This window comes from Lissotriton vulgaris, chromosome 5 (genome assembly GCF_964263255.1).
Source record: "Lissotriton vulgaris chromosome 5, aLisVul1.2, whole genome shotgun sequence".
NCBI classification, from domain to species: domain Eukaryota; kingdom Metazoa; phylum Chordata; class Amphibia; order Caudata; family Salamandridae; genus Lissotriton; species Lissotriton vulgaris.
In genome coordinates, this window is record NC_141693.1 from 767015377 (window position 1) to 767030885 (window position 15509).

A 15509-nucleotide genomic window follows, 5' to 3' on the forward strand; every position below is an offset into this window, starting at 1 on the left:
TAGTACAATTGAGCCAATTCCAAAGGTTCTCTCCAGCGAAAATAAAAAAATGTTGAAAAAGTTAGCAAAAACTAAGTGAAAATAACTGGCTGGACCTCTACTCCAAGACAAGATAAGTACAAACACAGAACCTACTTTAGTCTGTGGTGGAGGCTCTGAAGACAGCAATCCGAATGTAAAGGAACCAGCTACAATTTGCCTCTGAGGATATCCGTAACCACAAGTCTGAAATTATTAAGTACATTACTAGTGGTGTAACATCAGATAAATATGTCGATGCAAGTTAATCAATCACAGCCTTACATGGAGGATTAAAATCACCAAGAATTAACAACAAAGGAGCCTGTCTGTGTAGGCACTAGTCTGAACGTCGTCACTGCTCCTGTGCATATACGGGGGGGGGGGGGGGTGGGGGGGGACGGGCAACTGCAAAAGTTAATTGTGCTTTACGAACTGATTCGTCAACACAATGTAACATATTAAAGCAGATAGCAGGGGTTCCGAACACCAAGATCTGCACACAGAGAGTTTGCAATCTTGAGCGTCACTTTGCCAGGCACAACAGGACATTAAAAGGACCTAGGAATAATCGCAGAGACTCAGAAAGACTGCACTTCCATAATGGTCAGCCAGTCTAGGTAAGCAATGACAGAAGCAGACAAGGAGTAACCAAATAATATAATTACAAATTAAATTAACAAATTAAGTTCAGGGAATAAAAAGTTTTTAAAGTAATCAATAACAATCCTATCAGGTGCTCCGATAATAAAATAAACGCAACTGCATAGGTTGGGGGCGAGTACAGAAGTGAAGGTTCTCATGACATTCTCAACTGGGGGCACTGCTAAGGCTTTTTGCCTTAATCTCTGAATTATCCAACATTAAATCAAAGGATATTGAATCTATAGAATGTGTCTCTTCGTGCGCTGTATCTCTTAAATGTACAATGGAACCAACAAGAATGTACAGTTATTCCTCATCAATGTTTTCACTAATTTTGTGACAAAGGAAATGCTTCTTAGAATGGGGCACTGAGTTGATGTATCCCACTGACCTCAAGCATCCTCTCCCACTGCGTGCTCCAGCAACAAAAGGGGGCAAAGGCATGAATAAATAATGAGCACCCTAAATCAGTACTTTGGAGCTCACAAGGTTCTACAACAGATTTAATCTTCCAAAATTATATCACAGTTTACAGCCACTGTAAGGATGATAGGATATGTCTGGTAAAACAGTCTCAGAGCCCATGCTGCTTGACTGGTAGATAGGAGGATTGTCGATGGCTTCCATGGTCATTGGCATCAAAGCAAGAACAATAACTAATTAAAAAATGCAAAATGGTCAACATATTAACACCTATTAAAAACGAATACTTTGGAATATCGCAGGGATCAACTTAATATGTACATCACAAGAGCTGTGCATTTTATATATGGATATCCCGTACCCTGTTTACAAGAAACGTGGTCCAGAGTCAATTTTGACCTTCCTGATTATACAGCATGGATCATTGCAGCCAGAAATCTCCCAGATGGGCATGGCCCATCAGTGGGGGACTAACAACCTTCATTTCAACCGCACTGGAAATCTCCCAATCTGAGATCTTAATAGAGAGTACCCACATATTGGTCTTAAAATTAACAGGGGTTGGCCCTAATAATCAATGAGCAATCTATCCCTACAACATATATATTCTCCACAGACTGGTTCTGTAACCGTAACACTCACAAATTACTTATTGGTCACATTACAGAGTTACACACGGAAAGGGGAATGTGGCCCTGATCTCAATTGGCAACCTCAATGAAATCTTGGATCCCCACTCAAGCAGCATCCCAAATGTGTGGAAATATTCTGAAAACGGTGCCACCAGCTAAATCATCTGAGAAGACAAGTGTGGGTATTTTTAGGTTTCAGGGCTGAGTTTGGGTTTTGGGGTACAGGGGTATTTTTAGGGTTCAGGGCTGGGTTTGGGTTTTGGGGTACAGGGGTATTTTTAAGGTTACAGGGCTGGGTTTGGGTTTTGGGGCACAGGGGTATTTTTAGGTTTCAGGGCTGGGTTTGGGTTTTGGGGTACAGGGGTATTTTTAGGTTTCAGGGCTGGGTTTGGGTTTTGGGGTACAGGGGTATTTTTAGGTTTCAGGGCTGGGTTTGGGTTTTGGGGTACAGGGGTATTTTTAGGTTTCAGGGCTGGGTTTGGGTTTTGAGGTACAGGGGTATTTTTAGGTTTCAGGGCTGGGTTTGGGTTTTGGGGTACAGGGGTATTTTTAGGGTTCAGGGCTGGGTTTGGGTTTTGGGGTACAGGGGTATTTTTAGGTTTCAGGGCTGGGTTTGGGTTACTTTTAGGTTTCAGGGCTGGGTTTGGGTTTTGGGGTACAGGGGTATTTTTAGGTTTCAGTTTTTTTAAAAAACGACTTTAAATAAATTAATTAAATTAATTAAATTTAATTAAATTAATTAAACTATATTATTTACAATGTATAAATTGATTAAATTATATTATTTACAATTTATAAATTAATTAAATTACATTAATTAAATTAAATTAATTAAATTAATTACAATTTTAAAATTAATTAAATTAATTTAATTAAATTAATTTAATTAAATTAATTACAATTTTAAAATTAATTAAATTCATTAAATTAAATTAATTAAATTAACTTAATTACATTTAAAAAAAAGATATACTTACCTATACTTACGTTGTAATGGCATGCGTTGTAATAGTATCTGCTATGTAATGACATGCGTTGTAAAGGCATGCATTGTAATGGATCCTGCGTTGTAAAAATTGCGATGTAATGGTCTGCGTTGTAAAATAACGCGTTGTAACGTCATACATCCGCTTTAAACGTATACTGCATTGTGGGAATTGTAGTCTTTGTTCTTTGTTTGAGCTAATTATGCCAATGCCTCATTTCATAACAGTTTTGCAAAAACAAAGGACAGGGCAGGCATCATGGTGAGGTGGAATGATCCCATTAGCAGTCGGCGGCTGGTAAAACATTAGTAATAACATTTAGAAAAAGAGCACACAAATCTTTTGTGCAGCCTGTTAAGATCTAGTCTTAATAGTTTTATATGTGATTCACATATAATTATACCTTCTTCACCAAATGAAAGTACTTTACACCCACTTAAGTTTTAACCACAGCGTCACAAAAAGGAATGTATGAGTAGGACACAAACACATTTTTCTAGCAAACAAAACTGTTGCACATAGTTTAGGGGAAGTTAGCTGCTCGTAATCTGCTCCAGCATGGAGATGCGACTCTTCCCGCTTCTCGGGTCATATTTGATATAGAGACCGGCCGCGCCAGCCTGGGCGGCATTTACGAGATCCTAAATGTTGATTCTAAACTGTGGGTTCTCTCGAGCCTGGCTTCACTCACAATGCTAAGAAGCGTGTTAAAGAGATTGAAGCACTAGTCTGCAAGGTGCAGCTAAATTTCACATGAGACAAGAGAGTCTGAGATAAAAAAATACACTGGTGGGGAGGGTCATTTAATAACAATAAATTACATTGAGACAGTTGAGGCTCGTAATTCTCGGGAAGGGGTGGGGGGGGGGGTCAGGCGAGTGCTACCGCGCGGGGGGGGGGGTTGTAAAACAGGGGTGGCCACTCCATCTGCAGTGCGAGAAGCAGAAAATAAAATGGTATTTGAAATACTATTTTATGTTCTGCTTCTCACGCTGCAATAAAGCAGACGTCAGGGGTATGTCTGGTTGGGGGAGGGTGGGTAGGGATTGCCTGGTTGGTTCGGGTCAGGGAGGAGTGGCTTGCACCACTCTGAGTGCCCTGACCAAAGCAGTCATGCGCATTCTACATTTTCTTTATGTAGGCTGCATAGAGAAAATGGCCTGGTGCCCGAGTGGGCGTTGCCAAGGACTCTGCACCAATCACAATGCTGCCACTGCAGCATTGTGATTGGCTACAGGAGGGGAGGGAGCATGTCTGTTCCTGTTCCGGCTGGCCGAGGAGCAGAAACAGCGTGCGACCGGGATCAGGTACACTTTACTTATTTAACAACCCCCTCGGTAACACTTGCGTGACTGACCCCCCCCTCACTCCCCCCACCCCAACACAACCCCACCCAAGAATTACAAGCCGCAACTGTCTCAATGTATTTTATTGTTATTAAATGACCCTCCCTGCCAATGTATTCTTTAATCGGACTCTCTTGTCTCGTGTGAAATTAAGCGGCACCTTGCAGACTAGCGCTTTGACCTCTTTAACACGCCTCTTAGCACTGGGAGTGGAGTCAGGCTGGAGAGAACCCACAGTTTAGAATTATCATTTAAGATCCAGCAAACGCCGCCCAGGCTGACGCGGCCGGTCTCTTATCAAACAGGACCCTAGAAGCGTGAAGAGTCGCAACTCCACGCAGAAGCAGATTACGAGCAGCTAACTTCCCCTAAACTATGTGCAATATTTTTGTTGGCTAGAAATATATGTTTGTGTCCTACTCATACATTCCTTTATGTGACGCTGTGGTTACAACTTAAGTTGCTGTAAAGAATTTCATTTGGTGAAGAAGGTATAATTATATGTGTATCACGTACAAAACCATTAAGACTAGATCTTAACAGGCTGCACAAAAGATTTGTGTGCTCTTTTTCTAGATTTTATTACCAATGTTTTACCAGCCTCCCACCGCTAATGGGATCATTCCACCTCACCATGACGCCTGCCCTGTCCTTTTTTTTCCCAAAACAGCTAAGAAATGAAGCATTGGCACAATTAGCTCAAACGAAGAGAACAAAGACTACAATTCCCACAATACATTATAAGTTGGAATGCGTTCTCCCAAAATGGACTGCTGCTCGTCTGCACCCCTTTAAAGTCCTAGATGCAGTCCATTAAGCCATAAAGAAACACCAATACCTTGAAAGAACACTCACGCTATCGCCTAGTCTAGGCTGTCCCTGCTGTGACCCCCTGCTACACCCCATATTTTACCTGCAGCGCCTTAATGTGGTGTGTATAACACTTTCGCTATTAGAAGTGTGTGCCTATCATAGAACAATGAATCGGTCTCACCTGGGACGAATAGGGGTGCTGTGGAACTCCTAGAGATCAGGTGGAACAGGTAATTTATTTAAAAAGAGGTGGATTTGGGCATGTGAGTTTCTTTGTTTGGCGAGTTCTTGTCTGGTGGTGAGAGAACTAGTTCTATTAATGCTTCCCAGTGTTGTGGGGGCATGTGTGCGCTGTGCATTCTACCTGCTGACTTTGCTTAGTACAGTTATTTTTCCACTGCTTTTGTGTTTATCGTTTGCTTAACCCGGTTCTCTTTTTTATGGTACATGGTTCCTGATTTTAGTCTGATCGTACTTAGCTAAATTGGTGTCTTCCAATTGCTGTTAAGATCACGTTTAATGACGTACCCGAGCCCTCTGTGGAACTTGTCAGCAACATTAATGTCCTACCACTTTCACAAGTCACCAGCCGCCACTGGTGAAAATAAATAAAAACTTACCTGATCCCGGTCACACGCCGCATCTGCTCCTCAGCCAGCCGGAACAGGAACAGACATGCTCTCTCCCCTCCTGTAGCCAATCACAATGCTGCAATTGGTGCAGAGTCCCGGGCAGTGCCCACCGGGCACCAGGTAGGGAGGACATTTTCTCTATGTAGGCTGCATGCGCAGTGCGCATACCTGCTTTGGTCCGCCCCATGGCTGACCAAGCAGTCAGGGCACTCAGAGTGGTGCAAGCCACTCCTCCCTGACCCACCCACCCACTCGCCCTCAACCAGGCAATCCCTCCCACTGCCCCAAACCAGGCATACCCCTGATGTCTGCTTTATCGCAGTGCGAGAACCAGAACATAAAATGGCATTTCAAATACCATTTTATTTTCTGCTTCTCGCACTGCGTGAAAGCCGTGGGGCATCGCTCCAACGCCCTAATGGAGCGGCCGCCCCTGTTTGACAGGATGAACAGAGTTACCTTCTGGAAAAGTTGTCATCCTGGGGCATTCCGATTCTGCTGTTCAAGGCTTTAAGAATGCTTTATATTGACACATGGGTAAGAATAAAGATAGGGTAACGGAGAACAGCGATGAGGAAAGTTTATATGAATTGGGGGCTGAAGTAGAGATGTGGTGTTACCCAACTAATCGTTAATCTATATACAACAGACACGGTTCCAATTTAACTCAAAGAAATAATTTTTCACCTGAATTTAGACTCCGTACACATGCCTGCAATTTATGTGGATGATCCCTTTCTACTGGATCGTTCTCCAGTTGGTCTTTAAAGATTTCTAAATGGTCTTCATGGCTAGAACATTAACAAAAACCTTTTATGAAATCTTGGCAAAACTAAAACAGTTCACTATGGGAAAAGGGGCAAATGTACTTGAATAGGTGGAGAGCACGTGGGCCAGTCTAAAGCTTACCAATATCGGAGTGCTTGGCAAGATGAGAAGCTCAGTAATAAAGTTTACCTAGCCACAATGAAAGACCATGCAAGACACCTGCAAATAAATTTGGGGAAACTATATGGCAACCTATCTATAGCTCTTGTGGCACTACAATTCTAGAGCTAATCAGAGCGGTATTTATACCTCCAATAATGAAAGGATCTCCAAGCTACGTGGAGAAACTACATCTGGGTTTAGACCAGGTCTGTCTACTGCTTTCGGAGTAATCTTTTGTCCCCCAAGCAATACCTCCACCAAACGACTCCTTTTAGAATTTGGTTGTGTGAACTTGAGTGCAGAAGCTGAGCTGCTGTTTTTGAAGCAATGTTACAGATTAAAGGGCTCAGAGATAGGTAGCTTGAACTGTATATGGAAGGAAATAACTCCCAAAACTTCCTCAAAATGGCTTATTAAATTTGCAAAGATTTTTAAATATAAGGAACATGAGGGCAGTGTGGCAAGAGGGATCTAGTTAGAGAGAATTTAAAATGTATCCACACAAGCAGCAGAAATAGCATTTCATTCCTAAAGTGCAATGTAACCTCATGTGGCGACCTGCTACTTCATTTCTACCCCTCACCAAGAGTACTGGGTTACATGGGGATGAGGCTAAAACAAGTAGCAAGACCTAATTATATGAGGTTTTTATCGATTCCTCTGTCATCCCTGAAGTACGACCAATTAAAGATAAAGAATTGGATCTGCAAGTGCTGTAGAGATTGTGGTTACCCGAACAAGACATTAGAACACATAATATGTTTATGCCCTTCCTTGCTCTTGCTCCGTAGAGCCCTCTTACATCCGCGTTTTCTTTGATTAGGAGTTTGCACAGTCAAAAGTGCACACTTTGATTGCCTTCAGATTACAGACTGTCAAATAATCCGTAGCATAACTATATTTTTAAATATGGCAGTGGCAAAATGGGAAAAAAAGAAAAACCGTTAACACTCTGGGAATTGCCCTGAGAGACAGCCGAATAGGTGTAGGCATGCTGGTACTATGCAAGCGTCCCTGAATATGCTTACCATGCATGGATATACCCCTTTCAGGAATTATGACCTATCCAATAACTGAGAAATGAGTTTGAGAAACACTGGCACTATCCAATTTAAGCAGCAATTTTAGAAGGGTATGCACAAGATTTACCTCTAGGGGTGGTCATAACCTCAGTTTAAGGTCATGGGCAGTAATATATACCTGACTTCCATCAGGGTTATCCCGTTGGACAGCCACTATTTAGCCTTAAAGACTAACATTACCTGTATTCACCCTTAATTTTTAGCTGTGCAGGAATTGCACATAAAGGGACACAATAGCTAAATATATTAATCAGATAACTCAGATTAATATTTATTGTATTTTCACTTGATTTCTAGCAGAGCTGGAATCTTACATACAGGTATTTGAAAACTAATTAGGTAACTTGTTGTGACATCTTGATGCAGGAAGTGTATGAACAATGTATTCATCACTATTACATGTGTATTTATATTGTTCTCCACGAGAAAATGTTTTAATTTATTCAATGGGTGTATTATCCAATTAATTATTCGAGAATGTTATTTGTAATGACCAAAAAATATCCAAACAATTAAAACGTAAATAAATAAACTACCTCTGGTACTGGGCAAACAGCTTTAGGGCCGAGCTACAAAGAAGTTAGATGTCGTGCACGTATTGGCCTTACATTATGCATGAACAACATCCTGTGAAACTCATTAATTGTCTTGGAAACCTCTTGGTCATTTAGAGGAATCCCCCATCCAATGCCATATCAATACACTATAACAATACCTTAGTTTTTGTGAAAAAGAGAACAATGGTCTGATAGAGGTTACTGTCAATTATACATATATTTACAATTCATAAGCAGCAATCTGTGAATAAGTGGACAAAGTGCAGATGAAGCAGTGCTATAAAAAAGTGAGCAAATATTTACACCATATAGGTCATAAGACACTGCAAATTCTCATGGTTCAGGACATTTTTTACAAGTGTACATATTAGGTAGCTGTAAAGCAACCTGCAGTTCCTATTAATATTGTTGTACTTGAAAACCAGGGCGGGGGCGGTTGCTGATGTTTGAACCCCATATCAATGATTGGGTCCCCTCAAGACCAAGTCATCTGACTTTGCAACCTGTGTACAATGGAGACAGAGATCGGATATAGTCCTCAGTTCCAGTTATTTCTACAACAAATTAGTCTAACTCATCCAAAAGGGAGAAACCACAAGTTTCCGACCACTCACCCATACGTGAGTGCCGATCTGTGTTCTGTATAGTCCGCGGTCACATTACACTTCTGTACTTGGCCTATAATGATATAAGAATACAAAACAATTCACTATATGTCATTCTAATGTGGTATAGCATATACCCAATCGAGGAGTGCCGTAAGTCACCATCAATGTGGACCACACATAATGTGCAACTAGTCACCAATTAGGTATTACCCAGCTATTCAAGTGATGTGGATAATCAATATTACGAAAAGGCAATATCACATTCGAATTCAATGCAAGATATCACAATGAGGCACTTAAAATTCCCATTTAGATGTGCCGTAATACACATAAAAAACTATTACCTAAAGAGTTCCAAAATCTTATGTGCCCAACAAAAGAGCCGATACCATCTTCCACTGTGACCAATAACGCCAGTAAAAGCACAACCATGCCCTCCAGGATAAAAGTCATAGGTGTCACTGCACAATTAATGTGGTAAACTAAGAGCTAGTCAAGATAGTTAACCTCCTTAGTAAGAACCTGTTTACGGGGGTACAATCTGTACTTCACAAAGAAACTTCTGTGGGTAAAAGGTTAAATACTGGTAATGTGGGCCACCACATGAGCCTGTCATCCACAGTCATCCGTAGTCAATGTAACCTTACCTAAAGTGGTGAGGGCATCCACATACCAGAAGGCTACCCTACAGAATCTGCATGCATGCACAGGAAGACTAAGACATGGTAGATGCTGCCGGCTTATCTCCCCCTGTGCCCGTGAACAATTAGAGTGCCAATCATGGTTGCCATGTTGTGGGAATGCTAATCCAACATATCTAATTCACTAGCAGTGCGAGCAATAACCATCCACAGTCGAAATAAAACTATTTGGGTATGCAGGTGGCAAATATCAACCGCGGAAGCAGGGGGGATTTTGGGGTGGGGAAAAAGTAGATTTGAGAGGGAAAAAAAGGGGGGGGGGGGTGAGAATACAAATGAATATTGTTTTTCCAAAAGTGTGACCTATACAGGTAAAGTCCATCTCTGCAAAGCTACTCAACAAAATTACAAATGGCAAACCCCTAAATAGTGCTCCATCAATGTACATCGAGAAAAGACTTATGTTATAATAATAATAAATCTTTATTCGGAAGCAATCGCAACCATAAAAGATACAATTATGCAGTAAACAAAACATCAATAAACCAAATAAAACGCTGCACATCCATAATAAAATATTTAAGAGAAAACACCACTCATTGTCGTGAATGTTGAAGGATGAAGAAAACCAGGACAAAAACACAGGTGGCCAATCAACAATCAAACAGGTCTAGATAGTCTGGATCTATAGTCGGCCTACAGGAAACTTGTCACTGCACATAGTGTGAGTTTGTTGGGCAACAGCTGTAGATACATAAGTGCCTCTCTGGCTTGCCTAAACTTCAAGCTCTTTAAAAGGAGACAAAGGAACTGCCTTCTTGGGAGGGTAAAATATTTACTCAGAAGGATAAAATGTAACATGTCCTATGGAGACCTAGTGTCACAACCACAGGGTCCTCCCATGTTTGGGGGGGGGGGGGCATAGCCAGACGGTGATGCCAAGAGGAGATGGAGAAGGTTAAACCTAAAGCAGCTGACTAAAAACCGGTCAGATGCACTGGTAACAATAGAAAGGTAATGTTCCATTCACTGGACGGGCTTTAACAAGGCATGAGCCCTTACTGTTGGGTTCCGGAGCTCGGCGTTTTCACGGTGGGCAGAGGTGTATTTAAAATATAGGTTTCTTGGTAATGTTATGGTCCTGAGGTCGTACTGTGTCATGTGAAAGAAAAATATCTGGCCTACCTAGAGCAAAAACGGACTCCTTCACATATCGTAGCCATAGAATTTAAAAAGCATGCTCTAATGACAGGCAGTCTGAGAGGATCAGACGATGTAAGTCCTTGTTTTCCTTTGACCATATTTTTACCCAAATCAGTAAAGGCTTAACTGCCACCTGGTCAGCTAAAAAGTTAACACCCAACTCTTTGTGCACTGTTTAGGCAGGCAAGCTTTGAGGGTCCAGCAAGATCGGACGCAAACATTTGTTCTGAGCCACCTGTAACTTATGAGCTACGGTATACCAACTTATTTCACTACCATATAGCACCTTAGACTGATATAATTTTAGAATCACCTCTGGTGTCCAAGATTCTAATCTATGGGCATAGCTGGCGATGGCGCCTGTAGACTTGTTCAAATCGCACAGCTTGCCCTCCAATAAGGTTTTCCAATTTAGTTGATCATCAAATATAATTCCCCGGTAGGGGAAAGCCAGGACCTTCGGAAGAATGTGAGAGCCTGCTTTAAAAAAATTCAACCAGAGACCAACTTCCAAAACATATGACTTTGTAAAGTAGACTGAATTGTCCAGCCTATCCATAAAAACAATGAACCCGTCAATTAAAACCTGCAGTCCCAGGGCAGTGCGAGCCATTAGCACCACATTGTCAGCATATAGTAAGACTTGCAAAGATCTCCTGCCAACTCTGGGGAAATAAGACTGTAAGGCCAAAAGGGCAGCTTCGAATCCATTAATATAAAAGCAGAATAAAAAAGGGGCTAAAATGCAACCTTGGCGGACCCTCCAGGTGCAATTGAAGTGTTCAGTGCCCCCCCCCCCCTCCCCCCACAAGAGAATCTCACTGCCACTGTTGTGTGGGCATGATGACTCATTAGTAAGGCTACAATTGAGGGATCAATGCCCAGAGAGGTCAATAAGTCCTACACTTCTGCCGGTTAACCCGATCAAAGGCAGACGTAAGGTCCAAGTAAGCTAAATACAAACTTCCCGATTGGGCAACAGTATATTTATTAATTAGAAGATAGAGGTTGAGACATTGATCGATAGTGGACTTGCCCGGGCGAAAGCCAAACTGGACCTCAGATATTATTTGACTGGCGTCCGCCCATGAGGAGAGTCTAGTTAAAAGGACCCAACCCAGTACCTTAACTACAGCGTCAATGAGGGAAAAAGGGCAATAGCATTGTGGGTTGTCTTTATCCCCCTTTTTAAAAACTGGAATAATAGTGGCGGTTGACTAAGAGGGCAACGTCCCTTTCCTCACTGCTGCGTTTTACACCAATGTCAAAACTGGGGCCCAGACGTCAATGTGGTCCTGAAAAAGATCTGGGGGAGTCCCATCAGGGCCCGGGGTCTTGTTCTGAGACAAAGTCTCAATGCCCCTGTGAACTTCCTCCACCGAGAAGGTAACTGGAGTGACTGCCAGACTAGGTACAATGTCCATTCAAAGCCCTTAAAGGAAGCCAAAATTATATACCTTCTCGAAATGGGAAACCCACTTTTCTGGGGTAATATGTTGACAAAGGACCGGTTTCGATGGCTCAGATAAACTGGGGCTATTAATTATCATCCAAAAAATTATGGAATCCCTCAGTTCGCCTGCTGTGATTAGATCAGCCTCTGCCGGTTTCTGTAATTGATGCCTTCGTTCTTTCAGCGCCCCTTTAAAGTTTCAACTGCAATTTGACACCCATTCCTTGTTGTGAGGCAACTGTTTCAGGGCTTTCTTCAGATGCCTTGGGGTCCTGGAACACTCAGAGTCAAACGATATAGGGAGAGCTGGGCGGCGCCCACTTACCAGTATCGATAATATCCCAGAGACTGACTGGGCAATGGAGGCGAAAAAGAACATAAGACCTTCTCGCCAGGTGTTGAAAAGTCAAAGCAGGTGAGCATCTCCCGCTGGCAGTAAGCCAAGAGGCTCGGATTAAAAGAACTTAGCGTCTATTAGCGACTAGCGTAAACGCCTCCCCTGGTCAATGGGTATCAAGGCTCCCCAGGGCTTCAGGTGCCCTCTGGTTGGATGCCTACCCCTGTACTTAAATTGCTTAAAAAGCTGAAAGACAGAACAACATAACATAGTTGACCACAGCTAGAATAGATCAATATGAATCTATAAACAACAATTGTTCAATTTGGCATTATCAAGAGGCACCTTATTACCACATTAATTGTGCATTCATACATATGATTTTCACCCTGGCAATTATAGTTCGTTAAATTGGGTGAATAGGTTCACCCTGGGTTTGTGCTTTCACAGGTGTTATCGGTCACAGTGGAAGATGTTATTGCCTCTTGTGTTGGGCATGCAAGATTTTGAAAATCTTTAGGTAATAGTTAATGTGAATTATGCCACATCTACATGGGGATTTTCATTGCCTCATAGTGATACATTGTATAGGATTGAAATCTGATACAGCCTTTTGCAGAATACGGAGTATCTACGTCACTTGAATAGATGGATAATACCTAACTGGTGACTAGTTGCACATTATGTTTGGTCCACATTGATGGTGACCTACGGCACACCTCAACTGGGTACATGTTATAATACATTAGAATGACATAGTGAATTATTTTGTATTCTCATATTATCACAAACCAAGCATAAAAGTACTTAGGATATTGATTCGAGTTTGTCTTGATTGATGTAACTTCAAAGTGGTTGGTGGTGAAATTTACAAAAGAGATAACGACAAAATCCACGATTAACTTGTTGACTGAGGTTTTCAGGGAGGAGGGTTACCCTGTGAGACTGATAACTGACAATGGAACCCAACTGGTTTCAGAAGATATGGTGTAATTTCTAGATGTGTGTGGGATTGTTCACACCAGGACTTCATTGTACAATCCACAAGGGAATGGTATAGTTGAGAGGGCTAACAGAATGGTGAAGGGTGCTATTCAGATGGCTGTGAGTTCTGGTGGGTAAGAAACATGGTTAATGACTTGGTCTGGGCGTATAGGACAACAGTGAACGGTGTCACCGGTAAAGTTCCGTTCAACATGATGAGGGGACGTTTGGCAGGTACCAAACTAGTTCCAGCATGGATGAAAGAGTGCATTAGATTGGCGGATTTGGGTGATGGTGCATCAAAAGTTTGTGTTAGGTTGAATGTGAGGAGATTGGCAGCGAATGATTGGGTAAAGGTTAAACCTGGTCGAGTAGGATTGGGTCTAACCAAGTTTAGGGGTCCATTTAAAATTAAATCGGTTCACAACAAATTTGTAACACTTTACAACGGCGAACACTGGAATTTGAGGAGGGTTGCCCTATACAAAAAAGCAAAATGTGACAATTGTGGTGGTGTACAGTGTGATTTGGTTTTGGATGAAAAAAAGAAAAGGGATTTGGTTAAAAGTAGTGAAGATACCATTAGTGGAGACACCTTTATTTTACCGCAAAGGATCAGAAGGCAACCTAGATATCTTCAGGATTTTGTGTGCCATTAAGTTTGTGTGTGGAAAGTGTGGGCATATGTTCATTTATTACTATTGTGGTTGTTCATTGGTTTTTTTTTTCTCGTTTGTCTTTTTTTTTTTAGATTGGAAGGATTGAGGATATGTTGTATTCTCTTATTTTGTTGTAGCGTGCATTTCTCTTTAAATGGAACATTCTAACTTTTCTGATGTCATGATGCAACTTGGTGCTCTTGTGTTTCTAGACTGCCAGTTGCTTCTTAGCCTTAGATGGGAACACCAGTTTTACTCTGTTACTTATAATAAATTACCTCAACAATTTATCCCTCTGGAGAAAGTTACAGACTAATATGTTGTAAGAATTAGTAGGACTGAGTATTATACACGGTCTCCATTGTATGCAGGTTGCATAGTGGGGTGACTTGGTCCTGAAGAGACCCGATCATTGATACAGGGTTGAAACATCTTTGCAAGTGGGGTACAAATGCGCCAAGTTGTATTTTTTTTGCAATTGGGACACAGACAGCATCAGAATGATTTGCTACAATCCTTAATTGCCTAATACTACCTTCTTGTGCACCTCTATCTTCGATGGCTGGAAATTTGATATGTCAGTAATATACATGCCTGAGCATCCTCTCTGTATTAGTTCTTATACTAGTCCTCTACACCACTGTAAACCAATGCTCTATAGTTTAATGTCCTACTCACCACTTAATTTTATTTAACCCAGAGAACAAAGACAGTACCAGTATTTGCTTTACTTCTATATACTCCTCAAAGCAGCTGTTTTTTTGTTTTAATTGACGACTCCTGGTTTGGATATTGGTAATCTATTCAATAAATGATCTTCATTTTCTGATTTAGATGCTCCTTTGCTTGTACTTTGACCCTATTGCCCTCCGTCCCTAGATGTATTATAAATCAGTGCATGCATCATATCACCACCTTCTTGTAATCCAACACAAGAGCACAGCTGATGCTCCTCACATGCCCATGTTCATCTGCAGCTTGGCCCACATACACTCCACAAACCTCGAACATCTTTCAACTGCCCCATTTTAAAAGCCCACATAACACAGCAAGGGTTTCCATACACATCTGAAGTACCAAATTGAGTTGTGAATGAATAATTGGTTTTGATGTTAGTTCTAAAACTAGGAACTAAGTTCACGGATCTACCAAAATAATCAATTCACAAACAGAAACTATGGACTGCTGTAAAGAAAGTATAAAGATGTTCGAAAATATGTTGTAACTTACACACAACTTCTAGTTGAAAGGCTATTAAAAAAATCAAATACGTAGCCTACATTTCCCACAATCCAGCCAGGTCGGTGATGACCTCAACGCTTTTTATCAACTGTGGAATCAAGTTTTCATTTATAAAGACCAGGTGGGTCTCTTCAGGCCAAACTATATTCCAGCAAAATTTTATAAACCAGAAGGCTATTTGAATGTGGCTTTACAGTTTTTTCTAGCATCCAACTTCAAGTCAGAGGGACGGTGCTGTAGTCAATATTCAGTCGGAGTCTGGTCAATAGTATGAGATTTGCAGCCATGCTCAAATTCAGAATATAAGCAGCAAGGTGG

General features: G+C 41.4%; 2 protein-coding genes across 2 annotated transcripts in view; one reads left to right on the forward strand and one right to left on the reverse strand.

The window, feature by feature from the left end:
• Window positions 1–15509, reverse strand: part of LOC147711528 (transmembrane protein 150A-like) — a 693781-nt gene that overhangs the window by 508450 nt on the left and 169822 nt on the right. The window lies entirely within an intron of this gene.
• LOC147711529 (uncharacterized) overlaps window positions 1–15509 on the forward strand; it is a 102953-nt gene that overhangs the window by 6391 nt on the left and 81053 nt on the right. The gene's annotated exons all lie outside the window — the stretch shown is intronic.